Source organism: Leuciscus leuciscus (assembly GCF_965113295.1).
Source record: "Leuciscus leuciscus genome assembly, chromosome: 7".
In the NCBI taxonomy this organism is placed as follows: Eukaryota; Metazoa; Chordata; class Actinopteri; order Cypriniformes; family Leuciscidae; genus Leuciscus; species Leuciscus leuciscus.
This window is the reverse complement of record NC_138731.1, coordinates 11,057,944-11,063,841: the sequence shown is the minus strand read 5'-3', so window position 1 is coordinate 11,063,841 and position 5,898 is coordinate 11,057,944. Positions and strand designations below refer to the sequence as shown.

Below are 5,898 nucleotides of genomic sequence, written 5' to 3'. Positions count from 1 at the left end.
GGGAACGAGGGTTACCATACGTAACCGAGACGTTACTTACTTTAATATATTAGTTACTATCGTGTTATGTAGGGAGCTGTTCATGAAAACAGTATTGTCTTTGGGATGGAAGGGATGACTTTGCCATTGAAGAAGTAGAGGAGCTAAAATAACAATTAGACATTTCACATGAATTATCATAGTAACACAAATTGCTTTCACTTATTGATGACATCATACCCTCGGGTGCCAGGCACAGCAGATTTAGTTTTTGCCTGTGTTGCACTGTGTGTACGTGAATCAAGATAGGGGTGTGATCCTTTTGGGTAGGGGCGTGTTTATCAAACATCAACAGTTTCTATCAAAAATCACTTACTGCACTTTTAACTATGCATAACAGGAGGAGGAACAGTGCTGGACCTGATTTATCTGTCACAGGAAAAAATGTAATGCTCTGCTTTGTGGATCCATTAATACAACCCAGAGCCGGATTTTACTTGGCAGAATCTTGCACCTCCCCCACTTGCTAAATCAGTCCAAGGATATTTAGGCTTGGCGTTCCAATAATGGGCAAAAAGGAGAAATCCTCTATAGTTCTAGAAAATAGAGCATGCTGGGAAGTCTGTGAGGTTATCCCACAGATAGAAGACGAATCACAATAGCTTGTACACTGTAAAAATAAAAGGTGCCTGGAGGAACCTTTTGGGGTTCTTCACTTTGCCACACCGGCGGAACCGTCTGTAGATCCTCTAGGCACCCTTTAAAAAGGGGCGGTTCTCTGAGGAACCACACAGGTTTCCTGAGGAACTCTTATATAAGGCACTGTGTGGAACCATTGTGGGTGCCTCCAGGAACCAAATTTCGATTTGATTTTATTTGTATTAAATTAATTTCATGTTGTTACTATGGTTACCACCATTAACTTCTATTATAATAAACAAACTGAACCAAATACAAAATAAGAATTGTTTATTACATATTTTAGATCCATTTTAATACACTTCCATGCACTTGGATAAAAAAAACTAGTAATAGATTAATATCAATGAATACACAAAAAAAATGTATAATAGTATAATACATAAGTAACATGAATAATCAACCATGTGTATACAATAGGCTACACAAGAAAAGACATCTCAACAAAATGCATGGAAAAAACATGTTCCAAGTAATAAATCAATGTAAAAAATGCAAATTTTGACTAATGCTTTCTGTACACCTAAAGACTTTGAAAAGATTTAGAAAAGACTTTATAAGATTATCAGCTCACATCTAAAGACTTGGGTTCACAGTTTTTAGTCTCAGACTAAAGATTTTACAAACACTGAATCTTGTAGTGACACTATTTACAAGACTACAACTAGATTATTTTAGCTTTTTATTCCCACCAAATTCCTCCTATCATGCTCAGCAGTGATTTAACAAAAATGGAGGAGAAGCAGCTACAGTTAGATATCAACATGTATCACATTATGTTGCATGATCCAAAATATTTCTGAAGGTAGGCCTACAGTGGTGGTAGATAAGATAAGATAAGATAGACCTTACATTCCCACAATGGGGAAATTATCAGTGTTGCAGCAGCACAGTGGATAGTTAAAAAAAGAATAAATAATAATAATAATAATAATATAAACAATATATACAATAAATAAACAATATATGAACAATATTAAACTGAGTCCTTGGTGTGTGAGTGGTCTACAAGGAGCAGTGCTAGTGTGAAACAGTCTGACTGCAGCAGGGAGGAAGGACCTGCGATATCTCTCCTTCACACATTTGGGGTGAAGGAGTCTATCGCTAAAGGAGCTGCTCAGTGTAGTGATGGTGTTCTGCAGGGGGTGGGAGTCACTGTCCAAATTATGTGATTATCATCATTAAATAATAATTAAAATAATAATAATAATAATAATAATAATAAATTATCATTATTATTAAATTATATAAAGGCAACCATACAGTCATGTGAAAAAAATAGGACACCATGAAAGCCTGTCTATTTTTCAACATACGGACATGTAATAACAATTTGAACAATACTGAAGGACCCAGTGATTTAACTAAACTATTTAAAAATAAGGAAGGCCTTTTTAAGACTCTCTGTGAAATGTAATTTTAAAAGAATGCAATTTTTGATGAGGAATAAATTAGGACACCCCCATATATTTCCCCCACACTGCTTATGAGTGTGGAAAAGGATTTAAAAATATATCAAAGGAATTTGACATCAGCCATTCCACCATTTTACCTCATTGAAGTAATTTCAACAAAGGGGGGTATCACTAGTTATTAGGGGTCCTAATTTTTTCCTCCATTAAAATAGGCATTTTTATGCATATTTTTTGTTTGATGAGTAAAAATATGTTAATTTATATTGTTTAATTACAATAAATCACTTTCTTTTCCAGGAATGAAAAAAAATCAAATTAGACATTGTTATGTGAACATTTCTTAATAAAGAGTTGACTATTTAATGGGATGACCTAACTTTTTCACATGACTGTATATGGGGGTTATGAATCTATATCATTATATGATGAGAACAATAGTTTGAACTAAATGTCTTGAAAGGGTATAATTTTAAATGTGTTGAAATTATGAACAAGTGTTTCACAGTGAATATTCGAGGGTACATAATACAAGAAAAGATACATATCTACTATAGAATACAGAGAATGGACAATACTCACAGCAAGGGTAGTCTCAGCATTGCGGGGGGTGACAAATGGCTTTAAGTCCTGTTTCCGGTTTTCTGAGAACGAATTTATTGGTTGTTGATTGTTTTACGTCACTATGACTACGCTATGACTTGCGATAATATCAAACATGTTTGATATGAAAGACTAGAGAAAGACGGGCATAAATCGGGTCGCCGACTGCAGATTATCACCTCACATTTAACGATCGAGACGACGGGAGCGCGCCGAGACTCCATTAAGATTCCTAAAAAATGGCGGTCTTTAGTCTGGGACTGTGAAAATCCTTTGGTGTACGCCCGGCATAATTAAAAATGTCCATCTTCACTTAATTTTAAAACATGTGTTTCAGTTCACTTAAGTCTGACGTCACTGTTTCCAAGTCCAAAAGCTCTATCAGATGCCAAAAACAAACAACAAACAGTGCTAATATACACTCATTGTACTGTAATATTCCTGAAAATTATGATCCTAACCTTTATCTCTATTCCGAAATCTCAGATGGTTAGTTATTCAGCTATTTTGAATCATAAAATGTTGAAGTCTGGGATGCCGTTAGACTGGAGACTGTAATGTGCACTATGGCTTTTGAAAAGCTTAAATGTGTGACTTGAATCAACAGTGCTCATAAATGGTTGTTGAGTATTCTCAATATCTAGAAACAAGATAGAGGAAGTAGAAGTAGAGGCTTCGACCCGGAAACAGTATTCCTTATGTCACAACAAGCAGAAAACATTTTCCATTTTAACAGAGTTAAGGTGCAGTAAAATTATCTGTTGTTCTGTGAATGTTCACTGGTGAATTCAGTCATTTCAATAAGAATCCACACGATCAGCAATTTTGTGTGGTGCTTCATACATTACATCGCTACACTGCTGACAATGGTCAATGGACCTTTTTGCCTGTGTAATTTCACGAAATTCACAAATGTGACCGCACCTTTACTCACTGCAACATAAAATGCAATCAATTATAAAATCTTCACAAGGGACACGTGAGGTACTTAACGAGTTAGAAAAGTGAAAAGGTGCATCAGCTTCCTTTTCTGTTTGTTTTTCCTCTTTTCTGGTGGATGGTCCAGGCACTTCAGTGATTTTCAGGTCTACAGGAGGATTTTTATTCTTGATCAAACTTGTATTTCAGCTTACCGAGATCCCTGCAAAGTACAGAATTTACTGTTAGTAAGGTTATTAAAGTGATAGTTGTGAAATTTAAATAATTTCCTCAGCCTTGTGACGTTCCAAACCTGTTTGACTTTCTGTCTGTGGAACCCGAAAGCAGATCTCAGGCATAATGCAACCCGTCACCATTCAGTATCACTGCATGAAACACAAGCATAAAAAAAATGTGCAATTCATTCACACCATTCTTATGTACACTTGTCTAGTTCAATTCAATGCAACAATTTATGTAAAAATGGTTAAGCTCCAAAAATGTCCCAGAAAAAATCCTAAAAATAATCAATGAGTTCACAACTCATGTGTTATGGGTTGTGTTGTAAGTCTTATGAAGCCATATAATAGCTTTTTCCTTTTTTTTGTCGAAAAATACTAAACTTGAAGTTATAATTCAGTATAACTGATTTAAAAAGTACACAGTAAAACAATACAATTTCACGCAGAGAAAGTTCACAGTAATAAAGTACGTGCATGTGGTGTATAGGTAACTTACTGTAATTCAATGTTGCCTCTGAAATGTTCAGATTATTTTAGAAATGTACTGGTTGTTCTGGGGAAACAAAAGAACAAAGCTGATTATTCACAACATAATATTTATTTGACAAGTAACGTTAAATGGCTTTAAAATGGTATTTGAGAGAATGAGGGCACCTGTAGTAAGTAAAGCTAGGCTAAACAAAAACAGACCAAACTATATTAACCTGCTTTTGTTATTCATAACAAACGCCAATGAGGACAGGAATCAGTTAAATTAGTTAGGCTATTATCAGCAATTTGAAGACACAGTTTTACAGAATATGTTGAATTGAATGACTAAATCAATCTAAGACAATAAGTCAATAATTTCCATTTGTTAATTAACTTACAACGTAGTTAACATCGCGGCTAAAACCTTCATACCAGATACTATGCAATAAACGAGTGGTAAACACTGTAAAAACGTAGTAATGTATAATAAATTTAGTTTATATATATATATGTGTGTGTGTTTGAATATAGAGAGTAGACTCTGTATTTATATTTATTTGGCGAGTTTACAAACCTTGTAAAGGAGAGCCGAACAAACGGCGGAAGCTTTGATGAGAGGAGCCGTTACCCGATGACGTGGATCAGCTGAGCTTTGTTGCGCGCGAGCAGCGCGAGCATCACTGAAGCGATGACAGCAGAGGAATAGCAGCAGTTTCGTGACAGAATAAAACGTTTCTCCTCCTGGTTCTTCTTCTTCAAATAATAATTTATGAAGAAGTAGGTAAAAATTATTCTTTTATTACTATTATTTATTCAATAATAATTCAATAAAATAGGCCTATAGATACTAAATAAATGTAAGCTACCCAGGTGAAAAAGACGTAGGCTACTGTTAAATGTATTAAAAATGCATTAAAGTATATTTGTATTGTAGGCCTATACTAAAAACACACTCAAGTACATTTTTAATTGTACATCTTTTTGTACACCTGGGTATGTAGGCTATACTGAATCAAACTTAAGTAGCCTATAATAATAATAATAGGATAATAATAATCTCATTCTGGCCTCACTGAACCATTGGGTTCCTCCAGATGCTGGCTTTAACATAAGAGATCTTCCAGGAACCACTTAAATGTTAAAAGATCTTCCAATAACCCTTTTAACGCATTCAAGTTCCTCTATTTTCCCCCAAAGCACTTCGAGGTCTCATAGTAATGAAAAGGTGACTCCAGAACCTCTGAACTAAATACAAAGTGCTTAAAGAATCCCATAAGTTCCAGCAAGAACCTCAAAGATTGTCAATGCTCCTCCAGTAACCCTACTATAGGAGAAAGAGCTTTGAGGCACCTAAATGACATTTTGAAGTTCCTTGAGTATCCGACAGGATATTTGAGGCTCCTTTAGTTTTTACAGTGTAGAGTCTCTTTGTGGTTTTGTGTCCTCACTGTTCTGCTTTATTTGCTGCCTGTGATTGATGATGCTTGTAAGAGTAGTATTCACCTTTGACCTCTCAGTACAGTACAGCCTCAACACCGATTTTCCCCCAGTGACTTATGAATACGTAACTTTAA

At 35.1% G+C, this 5,898-nt stretch overlaps 1 long non-coding RNA gene across 1 annotated transcript; it reads right to left on the bottom strand.

Moving 5' to 3' along the window:
• Nucleotides 1-3,000: 3,000 nt before the first annotated feature.
• LOC309502803 lies at nt 3,001-5,110 on the bottom strand. Its single transcript, XR_014207405.1, has 4 exons — nt 4,899-5,110; nt 4,350-4,406; nt 3,925-3,997; nt 3,001-3,834 (listed from the first exon to the last, which is right to left on the bottom strand). It is a non-coding gene; the product is annotated as an uncharacterized lncRNA (long non-coding RNA).
• Between the last annotated feature and the right edge of the window lie 788 nt (nt 5,111-5,898).